Genomic DNA, 15,194 nt, shown 5'->3' on the forward strand with positions numbered 1-15,194 from the left:
GGTAGAACATCCACAGAAAAGGAGCCAAGGTCAGGTAATTCACAGTATCCTCTATCCCGCCCCTATTTCCTACTGCCCACTTCTCACATCCAACCACCAAATTCAAACCCTCATTATTTCAGGCTTGGGGTATTTCTTTTAATCCCTTTCTAACTAATTTGTCAGCTGCCAGTACCTCTCCCTTTCAGTCTATCCTACATATATCACTACCAGACTAATCTTCCCAATGCACTGCTTTGATATCACTCCTCCAATCAAAAGCCCTCCGGGCCCTTCATCCCCACTTACCACAAAAGTTCCAGTTTTTCAGCCTGGCATTAAAGCCCTCCTTAATGTCAACTCAGCTCTCTGGCCAAATTGCCCACTCTTGACCTACTCTCCACTTCCCTAAACTCATTGACAGTCTCCACGTTGGTTCAATGTGCCAGCCACTGGGAACCCTCTAAACACTACCACGCCACCTGCCCATACCCATCAAACCCAAATGTCACCTCCTCCAGGAAGACTTTCCTCATGACTCCTGCCTCCCCTGAACCCCCAAAATCTTTCCTTTATAACACTTTTAACACACCGCACACCAAAGGGTGTTGCTGCCCCTCTGGGACTAGAAGCGTTGTGAGAGTGGAAACCAAGCATAATTTGGGTTTCCTCATGATGCCTTGCAAAGAACAAGTACTCAATATTTGGTTATTATTTTGTGAATAAATAAACAATATTTAATTAATAAATAAAGATTGTCCTTCAAAGCACTTAAAGATACAAGTCTTATACAATAGGTGTTCCTGAAATGTGTATATATTTAATTATTCATACTGAGATCTATTAACTTTAGAGGCATTCACGCATGTGTGCTTGGTAAGTTATATTAATGTTGTCCAAGAAGAGAATAGCCTTTAGCAGCCATCCACTACTATTTTCTATTGTTTTGTAGGCAATCAATAGCCTTGCTATATTTGCTTTTTAAAGTGATCCTCAAGGTTGCTCAAAAAATTAAAATACAACTACCATATGATTCAGCAATCCCACTTGTGGATATTTATCCAAAAGATTGAAGGCAGAGACTTGAATAGATATTTGTCCCCCCCCATCCATGTTCATAGCAGCATTATTCACAGCAGCCAAAATGTGGAAGCAACCCAAGTATCCGTCAAAGGATGAATGGAGAAACAAAATGTGGTATACACTGGGATATTATTTAGCCTTAAAAATGAAAGCAATTCTGGTAACTGCTACAATATGAATGAACTTTGAAGATATTATACTACATGAAATAAGCCAGCCAGTCACAAAAAGACAAATACTGTATGATTCTACTTATATGAGGCATCTAAAGTAGTAGTCAAATTCATAGACACGGAAAATACAATGGCGGTTGCCAGGGGCTGCGGGGAGGGGGAAATGGGAAGTCGTTTAATGAGTGTAGAGCTTCAGTTTTGTAAGAAAAACGTTTTGGGGATCTGTTGCACAACGATGTGAATATACTTCACGCTATTGAATAATACACTTTAAAATAGTTAAAGTGGTAAATTTTATGGTACTTATTTAACCATAATTAATTTTTTTTACTGCAATTTAAAATTAAAAAAAAAATTAAGGGATTCTCAAAGGGCAAATTTGATCACATCTGTTTAAAACCATTCAGCGGCTTCTTGGAGTTCTTATGAAAACCCACAGGCCTAGCAAGTCTGAGTGTCACTGACTCCAGCCTCTTCCCACATCCTGCCACCCCCATTCTCTCGGCTTCAGCCAAGTGGGACATCTGTCCTTGACTGCTTTCTGCTCCCCCTCACTACAGAGCCAACTCCTCTTGTGCTATGTTCTCCTCACACCTCCAGAGCATGCATCACAGTTTGTAATCTACTTCATTATTTGATGAAAACTGCTCTCTCCCACCAGGTCAGGAATTCAGTAGAGGCACAGACAATGTTATTTTTTTTTCCTTACTATGGTATCCCCAGTGCCTAGCCTAATGCCTGGGACTCAAAAATCTGTGTCATCTGCAACTCTAGTGTTGGCAAAGGTGAGCAAAAACATGCATGTCTGCTGCTTGTCAAAGGGTGAATGAGTGTGACCTTTCTAGAAGCAAATTGTAATATGTGCCAAGAGCCTGGAAACATTCACAGCAATAATTCTGCTTCTAGGAAATGATCCTAGAGTCACACAAAGGCAAAAGTCCACTGAGGTTCATTCCAGCATTATTCATTAGAGCAAAAACTGGAAATAATCTACATAGCCTTCAGAACCAGAAGGTGAATAAACACGTAAATTTTTAAGAATAAAATATTGTGCAGCCTTTACAAATAATGTTGCTGAGGAATGGTGGCATGGAAAAAGGCCAAGATGCAACTTTGAATGGAAAAGCAGGATATAAGTAGGTATGGACTGAATGTCCCTAAATTTAAAAATCAGATATGAAGATAATACATGAAGATAAGACATGTAATGTATAGCATGTTGACTATAGTTAACAATACTGTATTGTATATTTGAAAGTTGCTAAGAGAGTAGATCTTAAAAGTTCTCAGCACAAGAACAAATGTGTAACTGTATAGTGATAGATGTTAACTAGACTTACTATGGTGATCATTTTGCAATACATATAAATATCGATCATTATGTTGTGCACCTAAAACTAATATTTTACAATTATAAACTAATTATATGTCAATTATATCTCAATAAAATAAATTAAAAATAATAATAATATGTAGGCACAAAAATGTTGGAAGTCAATGTTCCATCTGTAAATAACAGTCATCCTTAGATAACATTGTGTATAAAGGAAGGTTTAGAAGCCATTCGAAAGGAGGCTACAGATTTGTCTTGAAACTGCAAGTTGCCTTTGCATAGGAAGCAGCTTTCCCTTAAATTGAATGTGTATTTATAGTGACTTTGGGGATGCTGATGGAGATTATGGTAAAGCCTCCAAGTCACCCTCTGGTGCCAACCTATATGATTTTTTTTTTAATTTTTATATTTGTCCAGTTTTCTAAGTGTTTTACAATGAATGTGCATTACTTTTTTATTTATTTTTTATTTTTTATGTTTTTTTTTCTTTTTTTAATTTTTAATTAAGTTTATTGGAGTAACATTGGTTAAAAAAGTTATATTATTTTCAGGTGTACATTATAATTTGACACCGGTATATTTTATTGTGTGTTTACCACCCAAAGTCCAGTTTCCTTCAGCTACTATATATTTGATCCCCTTTACCCACTTCACCCTCCTCCTGCCCCTCTATATTTGACACCCTTTACCCTGTCTACCTTCCCCCTCCTCCCCCACACCATTAGTAACCACTAGTCCATAGTCTATGTCCATGAGTCTCTATTTGTTTGTCCTATTCCTCTGTTGCTTTTAGGTTTATATCCCACATGTAAGTGATCTCATATGATTTTCAACTTTTTCTGTCTGGCTTATTTCGCTTAGCATGATTATCTCGAGGTCTATCCATGTTGTCACAAATGGCAGTATTTCATCTCTTCTTATGGCTGAGTAATATTCCATTGTATATATGTACCACTGCTTCTTTAGCCAATCATCTATCATAGGACACTTCGGTTGATTCCATGTCCTGGCCACTGTGAATAATGTTGCTATGAACATCGATGTGCAAATATCTTTTTGGATATGGGTTTTCAAGTCTTCGGGGTATATACCCAGTAGAAGGATTGCTGGATCATATGATAGATCAGTTCTTAGTTTTTTGAGGAACCTCCATATGGTTTTCCATAGTGGCTATACCAGTTTGCAGTCCCACCAGCAGTGGAATGTGCATTACTTTTTATATCAGAAAATGGTTAAAGAAAACATTATTTCATAAAAGAAAGAGATGTCTGTGTGTTGGAATGAACAGACACAGTGTCATGCTCAGGCATGTAGGTGGCTAAAGAGGGATTCACCAGTATAGAGAATGGCCCACTCCACCCTTGCATCCCAAGCCTACTCTGGCCCTTGCATCTGTAGGCTATTCTCCTCTAGCTTCTGGCACATCAGACCAGTGGGACACCAGGCAGCCTCAGGGCTCCTTGGCTGGTCAAGGTCCCATCCTGACTGTGGACCTCCTGGCTCCACTGAGCCTGGTGCTGTAAGCCATGTTCAAGCACAATGCATACTTACAAGGGCTATTTGGCACCATGGCCACTCCTCTACCTCTAATGGTGACCCTAGCTCCAAAAACCAAAGATGGCAAAGGAGAATGACTGTTTCCTGTTATAAAAATGATATTTAAAGCTGAACTTACTTTTTGGGTTTCATGATCATTTTAATTTTGAGAAATTAGACTATTCTCCTTAAAATTTCTTACTCGTGGCCTAAAAAGTCAACAACAACCACCACAAAACACTTTTTCAAGACTAGATTGAAATTGTCTAAAAGCCATGGAGGTTTCAGCCCTATCTTTCACTGAAAACCAGAAGGAATTAAATAACATTTTCCTCTCTTGCTTCCTTCACTATTCCTCAATGCTCCAAGTTATTCAGAAACTTTAGGCAAGGGTAGGAAGGTAATTTTGCTGCTGAAAGCTGATGAGCTAGATCTTCTCTGGAGAGAGGAGAGCTGGAAGAAGTGATGAAACAGCTGGAGGAGGGAGAGGCACAGACGTGAATGGGAGGGAACTGAATGCTCCCTGGCCAGATGATTGGACAGAAAGTAGAAAGAAAGGAAACCAACAGGCTTACTATGGGTTGAATTGTGCCCCCCACAAAAAAAATATCATATAGAGTCCTAAACTCCAGTACCTGTGAATGTGATCTTTTTTTGGAAATAAGATCATTGCACATGTAATTAGTTAAGTATGATGAGGTCATATTGGAATAGGGTGGACCTAAACTCATATGACTGGTGTTCTTATAAAAACAACAAAACAAACAAACAAACAAAAAAACCTTCCCTTATAAAAAAGGGAAGTTTGGATACAAAGACACATGCATAGGGAGAGCACCATGTGAAGATGAAGGTAGAGATCACAGTGATGCATCTATAAGCCAAGGAACAGCAAATCTTAACAGCAAACCACCAGAAGCTAGGAGAGAGGCATGGAACAGAGAATCCCTCACAGCTCTCAGAAAGAACCAATCCTGCCAACACCTTGATCTTGAAATTCTATCCTCCAGGACTGTGAGATAATCAATTTGTGTTGCTTAAGCCAGCAGTCCCCAACCTTTTTGGCACCAGGGACAGGTACTCCTATGAGAATCTATGCCTGGTGATCTAAGGTGGAGCTGAGGCGGTGATGCTAGCACTGGGGAGTGGCTGCAAATACAAATGAAGCTTCACTTGCTTGCCCACTGTTCACCTCCTGCTGTGTGGCCAGGCTCCTAACAGGCTGCGGCCCATTACTGATCCACGGCCCAGTGGTTGGGGACCCCAGGCTTAAGCCACCCAGTCTCTGTTACTTGTTACGGCAGCCAAAGCAAACTAGACTCTTTGGGGCAAGGCTCTCAGAGGTAAATGGGATGATGGAAGAAAATAGACAGAATTGCTTCCCCCACCCCTGCAGGACTTTATGACAAGTAGACGAATGGAGACCCTGAAAGGAAGAGAAAGAGAGAGAGCTTAAGGCACTTGACACCCAAGCTAGTGTCTAGATCCTTACAGAAGCTCAATCTTAGACTCTAAGAAGTATTAACTACAACAACAACAAAGCACTTTACATGTATTAACTCATGTAGCCTGAGTGAGATATTAACACCTATGAGGTATTATTATTATACAGATGAGGCAAACAGTTGTATATTTCTCCAAAGTCCTGGACCCCAGAAAATAGGGGCCAGGGCCCACAGGGCTCATAGTAAAGGCTGATGCCCAAAACATGATAGAAAGCAGAATGCATGCTATACCTAGGTGATGGCTCATTATCTCCAGGCAGATGGTATTAGCAACACCAGCAGTAGGCCAGTGATCACCACAGCCTGGGGTATCCCCTAGTCCCCATGGCAAGTGTCTTCAGTCAGAGGGCTGTATTTCTTGAGCTGGGCTCCTTAGAAGACTTTTTCAATTACTCCAGACTAGCCTTGCACTCCAGCCCACAATGTCATCTGAGGCCTGATGTCTCTTAGCTCTCTGGCTTGGGTCATAGAACCCTGACTCTAGCCACAAACTCAAAGACTGGTGTGGAGGGGAAAGAGAGTGGGATGTTTGGTAGGTTCTTTCTGACTGGTTGTGACCTCAGAGAAGGTGGTAACACACTGGAGAGTTGGGCAGCCACCCTCTATGGTGGCCAGGCCCACTGGCTGGCTGGCAACATGCCAACTGTGGGGAGCTCAATTGTGAGACCCACTCCATCTCTCCAATTTTATGGGTGGGGATGTCCATAGAAGGTAGGGGTGGGGGTGTTCCTCAGACACAACTACCTTTATTTGTAGGGTGGTATCTATCAAATATGGAAGGCTGGGGATTTCTGAGACTCTGACTCTTTCTACCTGGAGCACCCTCTTGAGTCCTGCCAAGAATGGAGACCTCAGGGTCTAGTTGTTCCATTCTTTGGATGTCATCTTGGGCCACCTCTCTACGAACAGGTCCACTGAACATATGTGTTTTTCAGATCCCTAACTGCTGAGGAGTGCCATTAGCACTCCTGATGGATGGCCACCAGTAAGGCGTGGACCTCTGTGCCCTGCCAGGGGAGAGATCAAGAAAGTAAAGCTTTCCCAGTGGTCTAAAAACCAGTCTCCCATCATTCAGCCTGCAGTGTGCTCTATGACCACTGGGAGGCACTGCTGGGTCACAAGAAGCTCTGAGAAGCCAGGCCACAGTTCCAGCCAGCTTTCTGGGAATGAGAAAGCCCCTAGGGAAGCCTGGGGCATTCTAAGAATGTTTGGGACATTCTTCACTGGTAACAAGGATCTGTCCTAATCAGCCATGGAGACCTGGGCTGGGTGCTTCATGCTAGCTATTGCGGAGTGATGCAGAGAGGCAAAGAGCAGAGGCCTAAAAGAACCCTAGCTTGATTCCAGGCACCAGACCTTGGCTGATTAGCTGGATTAAATAAGTGGTGGGATCGAAATGCAGAACCAAGCAGATGTGAACCTTAGAGGAACCAAGTGGGAGGTAGGCCAGAGCAAGGGTAGGGGTGGGGACAGGAGTCTGGACGGTCTTGGCTCTTGGGTTCAGGAGTTCTCTGGTATGTTTTAGGAAGGACCCTTGATCTCGGTGTGTATGGTGGTTGGGCTGGAGTACAGCTAGAAGATCCAACACAGAGCAAACAGCTCAAACTGGAGATTGAGTATTATGTTTGACACCTCTCTTGTGCCTTCCCTCATACACGTCATCCTCAAGTTCTTCCATTTCTATCTCCTGAATACCCTTTGAATTTTCCCACTTCTATACAATTCTACTATCCCTACCCTATAGTCCCAGCCTCCATCATCTCTCCTTGATGACTCTAAGATAAAGTTGCCAGATAAAATTTGAACTTTGGATACACAAAGAACTATTTTTAGTACATCCCAAACAATTTTGGAGATACACTTATATTAAAAATTGTTCTCTATCTGAAATTCCATCCTGTTTATTTTTCTTTTGTTTTGTTTCTAAATCCAGCAACCCTTCCAAGAGTCTGCCCAACCTTACACCTCTACAACCTATTCTCTAGAAAGCAGCCAGAATGAACTCACAGAAATTCACGTATAACCATGTCATTACCCTACTCAAAGCCCTTCAAAGATTGTCGACCTCCCAGGGATCAGGTCCAAACCCACCCTGTGGCTCACAAGTCTCTCCATGCCCTGACCACCAGCCAACTCTCAACTTCATCTCCCACTATCCCTCCAAATCCACACTATGACTCCAACATACAAAACATCCTGTAGTCCCTTACATGTGCCCCACATGCTTTCACACATACCCACTTCTGTCCTGAAGGCCCTTCCCCCAGCCACCTAAAGAAAAAAGCCATTAAACAACCACCACTTCTTCTTGCCAAGCTCTTCCTAACATGTCCCCTGTTTACCCCAAACCAAGCTATCTCTCCTTGCACCACAAAATGACCTTTAACAGAACATTTATTTAACTGTATCAAAATGATCTCTTTGTGTGTCTGTCTGCCTCACTAGACCGCAGCCCTTTTCAAGGAAGAACCTTAGTGTTATACATCTTTGTACCCATAGTGTACACCACAGCTCCTGGCCCAGAGTGGGGCACTCAATAAATGTGTAAGGGATGAATGAATGAATGAACAAATGAACATAAGTGATTCTAAATTTCCTGAAACCTAGATGAGCCACTAAGAGTGACTGCAGTGATAGAAGAGGACACCAGGGGGCAGAATAACATCAGTTTTGTTTGGCTTGTTGGGGGAGTGGTACAGAAAGCTGCTCCCTGGCGTTTGGCTCCCCTCTCTGGTTCCAAGGATAGTTTTTGTTGGTGTTTTGTTTTGGAAGCACAAAACAGTAGAGAAAGTTAAGAGACCATACAAACCAGCCCTCTGCTTTCGGGTAGTTAAAAAATTACTTCCATTTCCATGTAATACCCATTTTCAGGTAGTTAAAAACATTCTTTGATTTGATACAGATCAATCACAGAGAGATTAGGAGACTTGCTCCAAATTACACAGCAAGTGAATAGTACAAAGAGGCTCTGCCATGTATTAGCTGTGTGACTTTGGATAAACCACTTCCCATCTCTGAACCTCAGTTTATTCATATATTAAGTAGAGGTGATAATACCTCTCTTGAGATGTGAGTGGGTCAGACAGATAACATAGCATACAAGAAATGTGAGCTAGCAGAGGGCTTGGTAAGTAGAAATATACGATCAATGTTGGTAATAGCTACTGTTATTAGCAGGCATTACTAAGGGAAGGAGGAGTCAGAGAAATTTTCCTGGGGGGATATTAGGCTTGAGCTTGACTTTGAAAGAAGAGAATTTGGAAGGTCAGATAGAAGAAGATGCTTGTAGGTAAGTCTTGCCAAGCATTAAAAAAAAGAGATGGTCTATGGGTGGCCTGCCCTGAGAGGGTCATACCAGTGAGAAGTCACAGGGAAACTGAAGTGGTGAGATGTCCCTCCTGTCCCCGATGAAATTTATACCTCTTCATGGGCAGGGGAGGGCTAACCCTGGGACAAGCTCTGTGGTATGCCTCTAATTTGCGACCCACAGTAGCCTCCAGAGGCCTGGGCCTGTCAGCTCCAGCCCTCCCCTGAGAAACTAATCCTTAAGAATGTGCTTTCCTGGTTGTCAGTGGATAAATGTATGACCCTTTCCAGGAAACTGGTATGCATTTCAATGGGAGCTTTCTGGGGACAATGCCTTACCTCCCAGGGCTTCCTAACTTTTGAGCAGTTGGAGTTAGTTTTATTATTATTATTATTATTATTTTAAACTGCAATGGATTCCTTGAGCAATTTACGCCTTCATTGTTGGCTGAACCCCAGGACCCAGAAAGTACACTTATCTTTTGTCTGAATGCCCAGGACTCACTGAGTCCACACTCAATCTTGGGGGCAAGCAGGGCCAGAGGGAGAACAGCTGGTGGTGCCCATCTGTTTTTTCTCCTGCTTGGACAAACATGGCATACATGTCATTTCTATGCCACTATGCATTGGTCAGGATAGACTAGGTTATGCTGCTGTAACATAGAAACCCGGAAATCTCAGTGGTTGAACACAGGAAAGCCTGGGCTATCTAAAACATGTGGTTTCCAAAATCTCTATAGCAGGGAAGAGAGAGATGGAGAAACACATGTGTTAGCCAGCTGGGGCTGCCATGACAAAATACCACAGCCATGGTGACTTAAACAACATAAATTTATTTCTTCACAGTTCTTGAGGCTTAGAAGGCCAAGATCAGGGTACCAGCCAATTCATTTCGTGGTGAGAGCTCTCTTCCTGGCTTGCAGAAAGTCTCCTCACTGTATCCTCACATGGCAGAGAGAGAGAGCTCTCTAGTGTCTCTTCTTATAAAGGCACCACTTCTATTATATCAGGGTCTCATTCTCATGACCTCATTTAACCTTAATTACTTAATCTAAATACAGCCACACTGGAGGTTAAGGCCTCAGAATATGGGTTTGGTGGGTTGGGACGCAATTCACCGCCTTAGCTCAGAAACGGTGCACATTACTTCTGATGACACTCTTGTTCAGAATTAGTCACGTGGCCCAAACTTAAGTGGAAAGGAGGCTGGGGTATGTAAGGGAACAAGTGGATATCTGTAAAGCAAAATCTTTGCCACACACTCTCTTATGAGCTGAGCATTGCTGAAGAAAGTCTTCAAAGTCAGAACAGCTCTGAGATATAAGGTAAAAAACACACCTGGGACTGTCTGTCAGGTGAGTTCAAGGAGCCATTACCTGGAACCTGATTCTGAATAGGATTCTTAAGAGTGGGATGGGGGAGAGGGAGGATAGGAAACTTGTCCCAGGAAGTGAACACAAATGTTTCATCATAGATGTATCAATAGATGCTCAGGAAATTCAAATGAATTGAGCAGAGACCAGGCTTTTGACTCAGTTTTTTAAAAAATTAACACATTGAATGTTTCTTCCTTCCCAAAGATCTGTTTCTCATTTTAAAAAATCATTTCTCATCACATATAAATAGGAAGAAGGCTAACACAGTGCCATTAAAACTGCTCTGTGAGCTGCACAACCATAGTTGATTTCTACCTTGCTGGAGAGTCTGTTCTTTCAAACAGATGAACTCTGGTTCCTTTGGTGGCATGTACAGAAAACTCACCATCTCAACCCAGTCTCCTCATGGACTAGTTTAAAGTTTGAATTGATGAAGTCCAAAATAGAAAAGCTTTGCTGTTCTCAAGTGTCCATGACCATGATGAGAATACGCATGACTGAGTGTCACATCTTTCTTCCCTTCTGATAGAATGTAGGTAAATTGAGCAATATGTTTTGACAGGTTGTTTTAGGGAAAAGTCTCAGTCATCTGAGATAGTGGCCTCCTTCACTGTGAATTAAGGGCCTGCCTGCTGCTCCAACCTTACCCTTCTGCCTAAGGACCCAGGCACACTGTCATCCACTTGGTTCCAAGATACCCCAAGTACTTTGTTGCCCTGTACTTGCTGTTCCTCTACCTAAAATATTCTTCTCCCAAATCTTTGCAGTCTGCTTCCTTTTCATCTTTCAGGTCTCAGCTCAAATGCCACCATCTCATAGAGGTCTGACTACCCACATAAAGTCATAAAGTCTCCTGGCCACCCATCAACACCTAAACTCATTAACATCACTCAATTTATTTCTTTGGTAACAATGATTAGTCTGCATCTACCTGTTTCAGTGACTTAATTACTTATGAAAGGCTTGGAGGTGATTTTTCAGGGCTGGACCTACTAGACTCTGAGTTTCCCCAGGAAAAATAGGAACTGAGATCTCTATATCCTTTGTTTCTCCTATAGGATGGAGTCATGTTTAGGAATATTTGAGTTCTAAAGTAACGGGAGAGTTACCAAAGCTCTGGGTGAAAGTCATGCATGTGATTTAATTGAGCACCTACTGTGTAGTTTAGTGTTCACTATGTTCTAGGGCTCTAGGCAGCCATGGTCTCTGCCTGCCTTCTTGGAGCTTGTGGTTCCTGTGGAAGACACATAAATCAAGTAATTATACTACCTACTCCTAATCATCATCATCATCATCATCATCATCATCATCATTATACTGATAGCAGTAGTAATAGCTAATACTTATATTGTGCTTACATATTTTGTTCTGTGCATGTGGGGAGGGGAAATATAGATCCTCTCCTATAGAGGCTCACCGTCTAGAAATAATGATACAAATAATAAGTGACACTTATATAGTGCTCGTTATGTACTGTGCATTGTTCCAAGCACCTTACATATACTAACTCATTTAAGCCTTACAGTGGGCCCTATGAAGTAGACAGCATTATGGTTCCCATTTTTACAAACAAGGATACTGAGGCTCAGAGAGACCAAGTAATTTGCTGAAGGTCACATAGCCAGTGAGTGTGAAATAAGCTATTATTAGTCACTAACCAGGGAATTCCTCTGTTTCTGTTGTGGTTGTTGTTGACTGACCTAGGTTGCTTAGGAAGTGCTACATCAACTCCTATTGCAGATTAGATCCTGTCTGCTGATTGTCGCAGTAAACGAACAATGCTCTAGGAGGCCTATGCGTGCCCAGAGCACTGCTGAATTTTCTCATTGATTTTATATATGATTGAATAGCTTTGAACCTGAGTCAGTGAGGCCCTTCCTCAAGAGTAACTGATCTTAGCATGGAAGTCATAGTTATAAGAATTTTTCTTTGTTCTAAGTTAGGATCTCACACTGACCAGTTTAATGCTATGTTCTCAAATGTCATACCTCTCCTTTAGGAATGGCTGAGAATATATGACAATGCATATATCATCATGTTTTATATAGTGCTCAAAAATAATCGAAATCAGTGAATTCATTCAAGAAATATTTCTTGAGTGACAACTATGTGCAAAGTACTATTTTTGGTATTGGGGCTACAGTAGTGAGCAAAAAAACCTATAACCCCTTGCTTTCTTGGTCCAAAGAAAGGGATAGAGAGACAGATAATAAAGAAAATTAGTAAGTGAAAAATGCCATTTGATGATAAATGCTACTGGAGAAAAGGAAAGCATAGAAGGAGACTAGGGAGAGCTGGGGATGGGTGCAACTTTAAATAGGGTTGCTGGGGTAGGCCTCACTGAGACAGTGACTCACGAACAATATCTGAAGAAGGTGAGAATGTTCCTCCTCAGCTTAGCTTGAGGCCCTTGCATACTTAAGACCTTGGGCCTTGGCCTGGCTTGTCAGTGCCTAAGAGGTAGATCTCCTATTTTTAACTTTGTTTGTGTGTTTAGCAGCTGTTGGCTGAAAGTTGGCATAAGCAGTTCAGACCAAGGGTACCCACTTCTCACTCTACCAGGTCTTGGGACACTGCTGTGCTGAAATGATGCCATCCCCATGACCCTCTTGCAACTGAAGGGGTGGGTAGACAACTGCAAGAGGCTCCACAAAGTCTTGAAGAGGCAACCCCTCTCCCCAAAATGTTATCAGTTCTCTGCTGAGAACCTCAGCTGATGTCTGTCCTTCTGATTTTGTATTTTTAGTATGAAGGCAGACCTGGCATAGGCCCTCCCTTCCCCCTTAACCCCCAGCAGCCTGTGCTCTGCAGAGTCACCTCCCTACTGAGGATTGCGATTTACACTAAAGAGATGTTTCCAAAGCCATGGATGTGTGTGTATGTGGGTGCATTGGAAGGAGAAGTTTATCTCAGACCTTTACATTTAATCAATTTTTGTCTTTTGTTTTGAGCACAGGACTAATGAGGTCATAGTTGTGGGATCCAGTTTCTTTCATTCATTTGACAGTATAACATGGGGCTATGAACCTGACTCTACCATCAGATCAACTTTAACTTGAGTACAGTAGTCCCTCCTTACCTGTGGGGGTGTGAGGGAGATGTTCTAAGACCACCAGTGGATGCCTGAAACCACGGATAGTACTGAACCCTATGTATACTGTTTTTTCCTATATGTACATATCTACGATAAAATTTAATTTATAAATTAGGCACAATAAGAGATTAACAACAATTACTAATAAAATAGAACAATTATAACAATATCCTGTTATAAAAATTATGTGAATGTGGTCTCTCTCTGACATATCTGATAACTGAGACTGCTATTAAGTGACTAATGGGTGAGTAACGTATGCAGTGTGCATATACTGGACAAAGGGATTATTCATATCCCAGGTGGGATGGAGCTGGACAGTACAAGATTTCATCACACTACTCAGAACAGAATGCAATTTAAAACTTATGAATTGTTTACTTCTGGACTTTTCCATTTAATATTTCAGAATGCAGTTGACTGCAAGTAACTGAAACTGTAGAAAGCAAAACTGCAGATAACAGGGCACTATTGTACTAGTCCAACCATACACTTGCTCTATGACCTCAGACAAGTCATGTTTAACCTCTCTGAGCATACATTTTCTCATCTGTAAAACACTAAAAAGCAATGCCTTCCTCATAAGGCTGTCAAGATTAAATGAGATAATCCTTGTAAGATACCTAGCACAGAACCTGGCACATAGCAGATGTTCCATAAATGGCAGCTGTTATTACTATTAATTAGCAAAGACTTGATGAACATGAGCTGTGTGCCAGGCATTGTGCTAGATGTGGGAGAGTTAGGAAGAGGAATTCAGAGACAAGTCAGTCAAGAGCCAACTTGGCTGTGTTCCTCACCCAGCTCCCATCCAGCCACCTCATCCATGAGACCTTGCAGTTGGGTGTGCAAGCCCCTGGTGTGGGTCCCACGAAGTTCAGGCCAGAGAGTGTCACTGGCTCAGTGAACCACCCACACCCCTATCCTCCACACTCCCACTACTGCTAGAACTACAACTGAGTGCAAGTTCAAGTGCACAGTGGACCAGAGCATACATTTCTAGCTGCCCATTGAACAGGGAGTGGGGAACTAGTGATGTGCAGTTTGTAACTGGGTCACTGTTTTTCTGTTTCCCCTCCTCAGCTTCTAGGCCAATGGCAATATGTCATCGCTCTCTACCTTTTCTTGATAAGTGGCTTCCTCTTCTTTTCAGAGACTCTTCCTGTTATCTTTGTGCCCTTTTGTTTGCCACCTGCCCAATCCACAATCTCCCACTCCCCAATCGCTCTTTTCAGTCACTACTAGCCTCAAGGTCAGTAGATCCCTTGTGGCAATGGGGAGACTCATTGGATCATATAAATATGTCTCACTGCCCCACAGGGCATGGCCCATTGTTGGGTGATGTTGGGAGAGAAGGAGAAGGAAGAAGAAGGGGAGAGAGGAAAAGACTTGCTCTCTGCCCTGGCTGATGGAGTGTGTCATCTGCTACAGCAGGGAGAGAGGAAACCCAAGGGACATTCCACACAATGCCCAATGCAAAACAGTGCAGCCTGTACTTTATGTTGTGAAAGAAGAGGGAAAGAACAATGAGAACCACAGCAGAGGAAGTGGGACTGGGGCTGGACATTAAAGGAACGCAAGGATTAGGATGGGGTGGGCAGACTCAATCAACTGTCTGAGGGTTTGTAGCAGGGACCAACAGGCAGCGAGAAGTGAAGGAGATGTGTGTCAGGCCCAGGCAATAGGTAGCATACCCAGATGGGAGCCAGAGGTTGGGGCAGAAGAAAGGCACAGAAGGACCCTTTGGTCAGATGGTTGCAGAGGCCATGGAGTTGGTACTTTCTCTCCATCCTTCATTCTGTTCTTCTT

Source organism: Pteropus alecto, unplaced genomic scaffold (genome assembly GCF_000325575.1).
Source record: "Pteropus alecto unplaced genomic scaffold, ASM32557v1 scaffold85, whole genome shotgun sequence".
NCBI lineage: Eukaryota > Metazoa > Chordata > Mammalia > Chiroptera > Pteropodidae > Pteropus > Pteropus alecto.